This window comes from Parasteatoda tepidariorum, chromosome 4, assembly GCF_982258835.1.
Source record: "Parasteatoda tepidariorum strain Cologne lab strain chromosome 4, Ptep-v5.0, whole genome shotgun sequence".
NCBI classification, from domain to species: domain Eukaryota; kingdom Metazoa; phylum Arthropoda; class Arachnida; order Araneae; family Theridiidae; genus Parasteatoda; species Parasteatoda tepidariorum.
This window is the reverse complement of record NC_141758.1, coordinates 32,014,710-32,024,404: the sequence shown is the minus strand read 5'-3', so window position 1 is coordinate 32,024,404 and position 9,695 is coordinate 32,014,710. Positions and strand designations below refer to the sequence as shown.

Below are 9,695 nucleotides of genomic sequence, written 5' to 3'. Positions count from 1 at the left end.
AGCTTTAGTCTACATCGACCGACATAGTCAATATTGGCGAAAATCGAAATTGTGTGTACGATATTGTACGATTCCCGTCGATTTCACATTAAAAATCTGTTTGTAAAACTTATCATTTGAAACTTTATTGTGTTCTTAAATCAAAATTAATCACTTAAAAGACAAAAAATGACGTCAAATTATTATAATTCCAAAAAATAAATTTAAAATATAAATTTAGAGATATCCGAACCACACCCGGACAATATTTGATATCAATATTGCAATCGTGTTTTTGTCACGACATCGATCGTTTTCTCTAAATACTGAAATCTACGATCTATTCCACTCGGAACCGTAACTTTAACCCTTTAAGATGCTGTTTATCATTTTCCGCTACACCTGCGATCTATTTATCTTTTCTCTACTTATATTTAAATCTAATTCCGTCTCATAAGATTTATACCTTAGCGCATAAAGTAAATGGAATAAAAATTATTTCGATTTAGCGAGCCCGAAAACTTAAACCAGCTGAAGATGAAGGGGAATTAATGCACCTTGTTGAAGTGAGCGAATTTTCTGATCTTGGCAGGTATGTGCTGTTTTTAATATATATATAATTATATCTTGCAACAATTACATTGATTTCCTCCTTTTTCTTGTCCAGGCTGCTTAACAATTTATTTATATCACGTTATTCAATTCTCATATTTACAAACAGTGCCGAAATTTTATAACATGTTTGGAGGTGTTAAGCCTTCTGGCATGCTTATGTTTATATTTTTTCACACCTGCCAACTTGTACGTTCGATGAAAAATATATTTTAATACTTGAACTAATTAAAAATTTAAAAGCTAAGTGAGCTAACAAATGGATCATATTTGCATATTTTTTAATTATTAATTTGTCATGGTAGATTGAAATGTTTTTTTTCGAAATTTTAAATTGAAGATTTAGTATGTCTACTAGATTGATATAATATGTCTACTGAAGATTTAATAAGATATCTAATGTTGCTGCTAGTAAGAAGTTTTCTTTTTAACCGTACAAGTTTGCAGTAAATATATATATATATATATATATATATATATATATATATATATATATATATATATATATATATATATATATATATATATATATATATATATATATATATATATATATATATATATATATATATATATATATATATATATATATACATACATATATGTGTGTGTGTTTAATTATTATTTAATATTATGCTTAATGTATCTAATTAATATATAATGTTCAAATTACAAAAAAAATAATTGAATCATGAAAATTTTATGTGTCTACATCTTACTTACCGAACCGAGTAGCTCATTAATCAAGTGATTCATAATTTCAGAAGGGGTTTTAACTTACATAAACTGAAGTTTGTTATCTATTATATTATATCACATTAATCAATTCTGATATTCCCAAAGATCTTGTTTACTTTTATTGTTTGTTTACTTTTATTGGTTCTGTGCACTATAACAATTTGTCTGCTCTTCTCGGACTAAAAAAATGTCTGAATGACTTGAAAGATGACGAACTTGTTCAATGTTTCTCCCATGTACTCGTGCCAAAGAATAGGGTATCTCTGCTGATACTATTCTTTGGGTACATATATGTATTTATTAGGCTACATATAGGGTATCTGCACACCTAGAAAGTCATGGATTTCATTATTGAACAAAATTTGTCATGATCTTAACAAATTTTTTAAAAAAATTGCGGATTTAGGTAACTGAAAAATTTTAATTTTAAAAATGGAATCACATTATTCACACCGTTCTGAATATCTGAATTTGTAACAAAATATTCAATCTCAGTCGTATTTTATTAAAATATAAAATTTTTTGATTGTGTTCTTTAAAATAATTAAGGGAAGGACATCCTTTCTGGAGCAAATTATCTTTTAAACTTCAGTGATTTCAGAATCTTATTAATTATTTTATTTGTTTAATTTTTTTTTTATTTTAATCAATTTAAAATTCTTGTTTAGGCTTTTTGTGTTACACTTACTTTTAAGAAGAAAAAAAGCAGCTTTAAATAACTATATAATAGTTATTTGCTTTTGTATTTTTTTTTCAGCTATTTAAATGCTTCAACTCTTTCTTTACTCAATTTTTAAGTTTAATATCAATGAATGAGAAGATTCAGAGCCCCGTGGCAGATTTGCAGAGACACAAAAACATTTTCGCTGAACGTTACAGAGTCAGTTCTTGCAGAAAGATTTTTCTTTTGAAAAGTTAAAAAAAAAATTACCTTTATTTAGTTTTTGACAGGAATTTACCAGTTATATTTGAATCATGCATTTGAATAATAACTTTTAGACGAGCTCAATATATGTCGATAGTAGCGTCAATTGATTTATTTTTTCTGCTGTATTTTCGTCAGTTATTGATGTGGATTTTAAATTTCCCGATAAGCAACCTGAAAAATTTGAATCTTGTATTTGGGTATTTACTTTTTAGGTCAATAATTCTGTCGAATTTTATCAGTTATTGTTATTGATTTCTCCATAGTTTTTAAATCTGATAATTTTTATACGATATTTTTATACAACAGCCTAATCAAGAAACGAAACACTCATTTGAGGTGACCAATTCGTGTGAATTTGTCATCAATTTTTTTTTTCGCCAAGTACTACTGCGGATAAAATAATTTGCAATTTTTTTCATTGTGATGATTAGTTACAAAAGACGAAGGAAATAATTTCTGTGTCCCCCTGCCTCCCAACAAAGTGCAAAAATGTTACATGTAATGTTACAATAAAAATTACACGTTCAATTTAAAAAAAGTTATATATATATATATATTTTTTTTTGTAAACACAGAGCTTTTGTTATTTTAAATTAGTAACATACATGTTTATTATTGTGAAAAGTATCTTGCAGAAAGATATTTGTGCTAGAGAGTTTTGTCGCAGATAGCTCGAACAAATTCTGCCTGAAGGATTCTGAGTAGTATAACAGCTTTGGTTATATCTATCATTTCAATTAATGTTATTATAATGCTTTTTTGAATTAATTGTAGTGTTAATGTCGGATAAAATAGTAACTTCGGTAAGTCATGACAACTTCTTGGAATTATTGATGGAAAGTCAGTGATTTGAAAATCTAAAATGTCGCAGATATCATGTACATATCAAAATGAAAAGCAATCCATAGCTGAATATGTCCCAACTTTGCAACATATTTTAACTTATGTGATTCTTTAGTCAAATATGACTGGGATAAGTGTTTTGATGGTATTGGTATTTCTCCGCACACAATTTATACATAGAATTCTTGATAATTGGATTCGTTAACATACAATCTGATATTGCAATGTTTAATATATTTAAGCAAAGGCCATTGCTTTGGAAGCTTCTCATTTACAAAGTAGAGAACTAATGCAAGAACTCTTTTAGAGAATAAAGTGACTGAAATAAGAAATAATATATTATAAAAATTTAGATAATTCCTTCCTTCAGCAATCCCGTGCCTGTTTTACTTGTATGGTCTTATTGATGATAAAATATGAGGTACATTTTGTAATGGTTATTAAAACATTATATATATACACATCTTTTTTTTCTCTTTCAGATATGTTATTTTGAAACCATCTGTAAAGGCTATCTATGCTCTTTTACTTCAGCACCATCTTGGAATTGACGATGATCTATTGTAAATTAAAAGGAAAAAGGAAACAGTGTTTTGAAATCCTCTCAGCGGTTACAAACGCCATCTTGGGTAATTTTATAGACTTAGAATTTTAAAATTTGTAATAAGACTTTACTTTTTCATGAGTCATTATCTTGCACTAAAATGCATCAGTTGTTCCTTAAATTATTTACCCTGGTCCTTCCTGTTTTATTTTGCTTAGTTTGTATTCTAAACTCCAATACTTTTACATTTTACAGCATTGTATATTTCAAAGTTCAAAAATTAGCCACTCTTAAAGTTTTGTAATATTTTTCATGGAGTCTTTTCTCAACTTCTAGCTATCAGCGTTTGTTGATTTAAATCAGCTTGATTTAAATCAAATGATTTTTTTTTAAAAAATCATTGATTTTGAAAGATTGAAAGTTAAAAAACAGTGTTTTAAATTATTGATACTTTTATTGTTTTCTTTTCTTAGTTTTAAAATTTATTTTAAATAAATTGCTGCATTAATTAATTTTAGTTATTAAAATTACTTTCTTTCTTGGTGTGTGTTAAATTCCAACACATTTGAAATTACATTTTTAAAAATCTTTTTGATTCTTGAGATTGATTGGATAGCATTAAATGTGTACAGATTAAAGTACACATTAAATGCTGTCTTAATATAGACTGGCATAGCTGTAGAAAGTAATTAATAAGCATGATTTAAAAAAAAATGCTTTTTATTAGTGGAAAATGTATATTTCTAAAGCTTGAGGTTATATTAGAAGCAAATTACCCTAATATGTCAAAAAAAGAAGGAAAAAAAAGGGGGGGCTGATGAATTCTACTTTAGTTCGTGTAATGTTTTCAATGTAGCTATTTGTCTTTTAATTTAAAAATATTAAAATTAACCACAGTTCATGTCTTATTTTTTTTCAGCTGCTCCCTTCAGACTGTTTAAAGAAACTAGCTGACTAGAAAAAGCTGAAAAATTTGGTGAAGCTCTTGCGACCGCCAACGACCGGGAAGGCAGGAAGACTAAGTTCGCCTCAACTGACACAGTTTTGTTTTAGAAACAATTGATTGTATTAAAGAATACTATAAATTATAGAAATTAGTATATTATTCTTTACTGTTTAATAAAATGTATATTTCATTTACACATTTGACAACCGTTCAAGCCCTAATAGATATTTTGGCAACACTTTAATGGACATAGGCTATAAGTAAATTAAATTGCAGCTTATTCTACCGTAGCTTAACCTTTTTTAAATAAGAAATCTGAGGATGTGACTCTTATTTTATTATGACAATATGTGTGTAAATATTGCTTTTTTTCTTCTTTTTAATCAGTTTTCTTAAAATCGAACCTGATGCTGTGAGGATAAGGAATTTTGTTTTCCATACATACTATTTTAGTAAAATACAGATTGTATAATACTAAAACGTCACAGCAAAAAAGTTTATCCTTTTAAATTAAACATATTGTAATTTTAATCTGCATAGTAAAATAGAGATGCTGTAAAAATGATTGCACAAATCACTTAAAATATTAAAATTATTTCACAGTATAAATGGCTGCTTGTACCCTGAAAAAGAGAAGAAATATCTTAACAAAACTATTTACTTTCTAGCTTATTTTCTAGAATAATGGTAAAATATACCTGCCTACCCAAACTTATTAAATATTAATAACTAAGCTGCAGACTTAAAAATTCTATAAGTTTTGGCAATAACAAATAATTTAATTTTAAATAAGCTAGAACGGTTTTGTTATCAGCTTTTTCCAGTTTACAAACAGGCATGAATATTTTCAATAACTAATTTTTATTTTCTCAAATAACGTAATTTTGGCGATTGTCGGCATTCCACAGCATTTTTTTCTTTAAATATCGTGTTGACGATGTCGGACGACATAGTACAACGTTTGTAAATGCAGAGAGATGTCGATCGACGTTCCCCAACGTTTTCACAATATTGTTTTGCAATATTGAATATACGTTATAAAAGGGGTCCATTTTTATATAGTACAATATTTCGCTATGATATTGTACAATGTTCAAAGCTAAGTTTTTACGATATCGTTTTTGTGAATTGTGCTACTTGGGTTATTGTTAGTTTAATCATATATATAATCAATGTTAATTCAAAGTGTAACTAAATAGTTTTATTTTGAACAAAGTAATGGTGAATTAAATAAATCAAACAATTATAACTCTGCCCACAAATAAACTGCTAAAGAATTACTTTGATTACCAATTTTATCTTTTTACCCTGGTTGATACGGTTTCATGTTGGCTCGTATTTGTGACAGTCGGCGCGAAAGAGTTAAAGTAGAGAAAAAAGAATGGCACTTTGCCATGGTAATAAGAAACAAATAATTGAATGTATAGAAAAATACAATACATATATACAAGCAGGGGAACGATATTTATAAGAAGAATAACTATTTACATAATATGAGAAGAGTTAGCAAAATTCAAGATGAGAAACGGCAAGATCATAAAAAATTTCATTAACCAAAAAGTGTACCTCTGTAAAAGTAGAGACCCGACCCTCCTGGTTATTACCAATCGCGTCTTGTTGCTCTCTACACTAAAAATTACCGCCCTGATCAGATCCACAAAGGGTAAATAGAGAACTTTCAGGGCTACAACGTTCTACGCTTTTTATAAATATTTATTCTAGTGGTAGCTGTGTTTATGATTTAATGCATTATTTTTTTTTTTCATTCAAGTTTATTTTCCCCATTACTATGCATAAATGAATTAAAATTTCATATGCAACGCCACTTTGTTCACAACATGGCTAGTATGGGAGAAATAATAATGTCTGACTGTGCCTAGTACCTAGCCCCTCGTTTTTGCAACTATTTCCATTTTTTTAAAATATCTGTTTTTGCCCCTTTTTTAAAGATCAAAATATTATGTTATGTGATTTATTTAAGTGTCCATTTTTTTAATTAAGAAAAGGACCGTTCTTCAATTACTTTCAAAAATGATAAAATATTTTCCGAGAATGATCACAATTCTTTCAACAATAAATTTCCGGAAAGCAAACAACTGTAAAAAGAACTATCCAAACAAGGAGACCATTCTAATTATCTATCAATCATAACTTCTCTCGAATTCTGCCAGATTCTTTGATTGCTTTTCACGTGAGATTCATTTTTTTCTAATAAACTTCCCTGCGTGGTAATTGGCTGCCACAATAGACAACATTGAAGTTCTAAAAATATCTACAGAAAACCTAAATAAACAACCAAGATTAGAGACAAGCAGGAAGAAATGCTGAATTATCATCTGTGACTCGAAGAAGATGTTATAAAAAAAGTAACAGCAAAGAATAAATTATGGAGACGTGGGCATTTCGTGCATGAATACTAAAGGTGAATGTCACTGGTAATGACGTCATCGCGACACGTTGCGAAATGAATTGGACTAAATTTCCCTTTTCTGATCTCAATATTTGGTCCATTGCCAAACTTGAAGATAATGTAACAGGTTCTAGAATCATTTCGTAATGTTGGATCCATTAACGGTTATGTAATTTTACTGATAATTATACTCGTAGTATTTAAAAAGAAACGATGATAGACTGAGACTTAAAAAAATAAAGAGAGAGAGAAATTATTTTGAATAAAATCGGCTGAACGGCAAAGAATTTAATACAAAATAACATTTAAGCTTTATATTTATAACGGACGCGTGTAATTTTGATTTAATGCGTTGAAGTCAATTTCGAGGTTTATTTTTTCAACGAAGCTATTGACACTTCTTTTTTTCAGAATTCCATAATAGGAAATTTTATCACGTTTTTTGTTTTCCAATTCTAAAAGTATAACTTTTTCAATTTAAGTTTAAAATTAGAAAAAAAATATTGTTTTGGTTACATGCAGTCCCCAAAATATTTGAAAAGTGTCACCAATATAACAGACATTTTAATGAAGATAGTAAATAACTAAACTAAACTAAACTCAGTGGCGCGACAGACCATAGGGAGCCAAGATCTACTGTGCCCATCCCAGTTTTCTTGACCTTGGACACTAGGGTGCAGAAGCAGATGTCCCGGTTAGGTGGTCAGCCGAACGTGAAAACCTCCTGTGTTCAGTAGGGACCACTGAAGGAATGGAAGGCTAAGTCAACCTTGCCCAGTCCGAGGATCGAATCCAGGACCTATGAAACGGGAGTGTGAAGCGCTACCACTCAGATACCGGGAGTCTAGATAGTAATGTAGATAGTAATAGTAATGAAGATAGTAATCTAGTGTTTTATTGAAATTCGACCACACTTAAAAGAGAGCTATCAGCAGAGATGCCTACTTGCCCCGCTTTGAAAAAATGGTATTTTGTAGTGGTAACGAAATTTAAGTTATTTTTAGTTTAGTATGTTTCATTTCAAGTAATTTTCCCAAAACTACTAATCAAAATTCGACGTCTCATATAAAATGCAATTTTATTCCATTAAAATTGCTGTTACTCTATTAAAAAAGGTAGACATAATTATCCCTCTTCTACAAATTTTAATTTTTAATACTTTACCATTTTGTTAAAAATTTTGCAGAAAGCAGAGCAGTTGACACCCGTTTAAGTTTGTTTTATTACACTTTTAAGCTTCATCAAAAACTTTTTAGTTATTAGTTGATATACCAAACAGAACTGTACTAAGCATCTGGGTGCCTGAGCCCCTACTCCCATTCATCTTGAGCTTGAACTTTGTGGTGTTTCAATGAGGTGGCGGAATGGCGTGTGGATAATGGATTATTGAGTTCTGATTGTGTAGTTTTATGCAGTAAAATATATTTGATTATCTTTCTTTTATTTATTTATAAAAAATTGGGCACCTGAGCACTTGGCATCTGGGCAAAATTGGGCACTGAGAATCAATTGATATTCACAAGAGACGTACCTTGATAACCTTATAAATCCGTCGCATTGTCCGTGGGATTGTTTTCACTCGTTTTTTACAATTGTTATCCACTAAATTTGAAAATAAAAAATGCTAACCTATTAAATTATGTGTGTATCAAAACAAACTAAAAAAATATTTATAGAAAAACAATACTTTTATTATTTTTATGCTAGTGAGAACCAAAACAATATGGAAATGAATGAGGGAAAACTGGATCCTACCAAGTGATTTCCCGGTCAATAAAAATGTAGCGTTAAACGTTTAACGCAACCTTGTTGGAAGTCACATAAGAAGTATAACTTCAATAAGTAAAACAGATATAATAATAAAATAAAATCCATGAAAAACTTAATATGAATTTAAGATCATGAGAATTGAATTTTTTTAAAGCATCCAATAGCCTTATAGACTTTGATTTCATATCTAGGGATGGTGTTCCTTTCCTCCTCTTAGGAGTATTTTGTGATTTTAAAATTATAACTGAACTGACCAGTATTAAACATTTGGGCATCTGAGACCGCTTAGCGGCCCTTTTCCCATTCATCTTCAGCTTGATCTGCGTGGTGCTTCGATGAGGTTGTGGAATGTAAATGAAGTATTCATGTGGATCATTGAAGTTCTGACTATGTAATTATATGCAGTAGGGTGATAAGACTAAATTGTAAAAATTTGAACTTTAGCTAAGCTGATATGAGAAAAATAGATATATTGCACATAGCACAAAATATATATTTTTATGTTATTACTATATTCCGGTTGATTGGAATATTCTGATTCTCAATTTGTAAGTTCTGAGAAGGAGAGATTTGAGTTACCAATCTTTAAACTTTAACACGTTCACGCCGGGGTGACCCACCTGTGGGTCACGCTAGATTGTCTCAACGGGCGGCGCACCGGAGTAAAAACTGGTAACATATAAATTTAATTTTTTAGTTTTTTTTTCCGGGAATAATAAAAATCCATAACTACCAATTGTTTTTAACAGATAAAATTTTTATATTGAATTGCTTCTTCGACGTGATAAATTTCCTAACAGTGAATTGTTATTGTTCAGAATAGATTAACTCCTCCCGAATATTATCTAATATTGAAATAGTTCTTCTACCAGTATTTTCTCTTTTCCGTCCCGCTTTCAGGCGCAGCACACGGCGTGAACGTGTT

At 29.5% G+C, this 9,695-nt stretch overlaps 1 long non-coding RNA gene across 1 annotated transcript; it reads left to right on the top strand.

The window, feature by feature from the left end:
- Positions 1–240: 240 nt before the first annotated feature.
- LOC147810866 (uncharacterized) lies at positions 241–4,841 on the top strand. The gene is made up of 3 exons (XR_015432860.1): positions 241–571; positions 3,583–3,729; positions 4,564–4,841. It is a non-coding gene; the product is annotated as an uncharacterized LOC147810866 (long non-coding RNA).
- Positions 4,842–9,695: the final 4,854 nt, after the last annotated feature.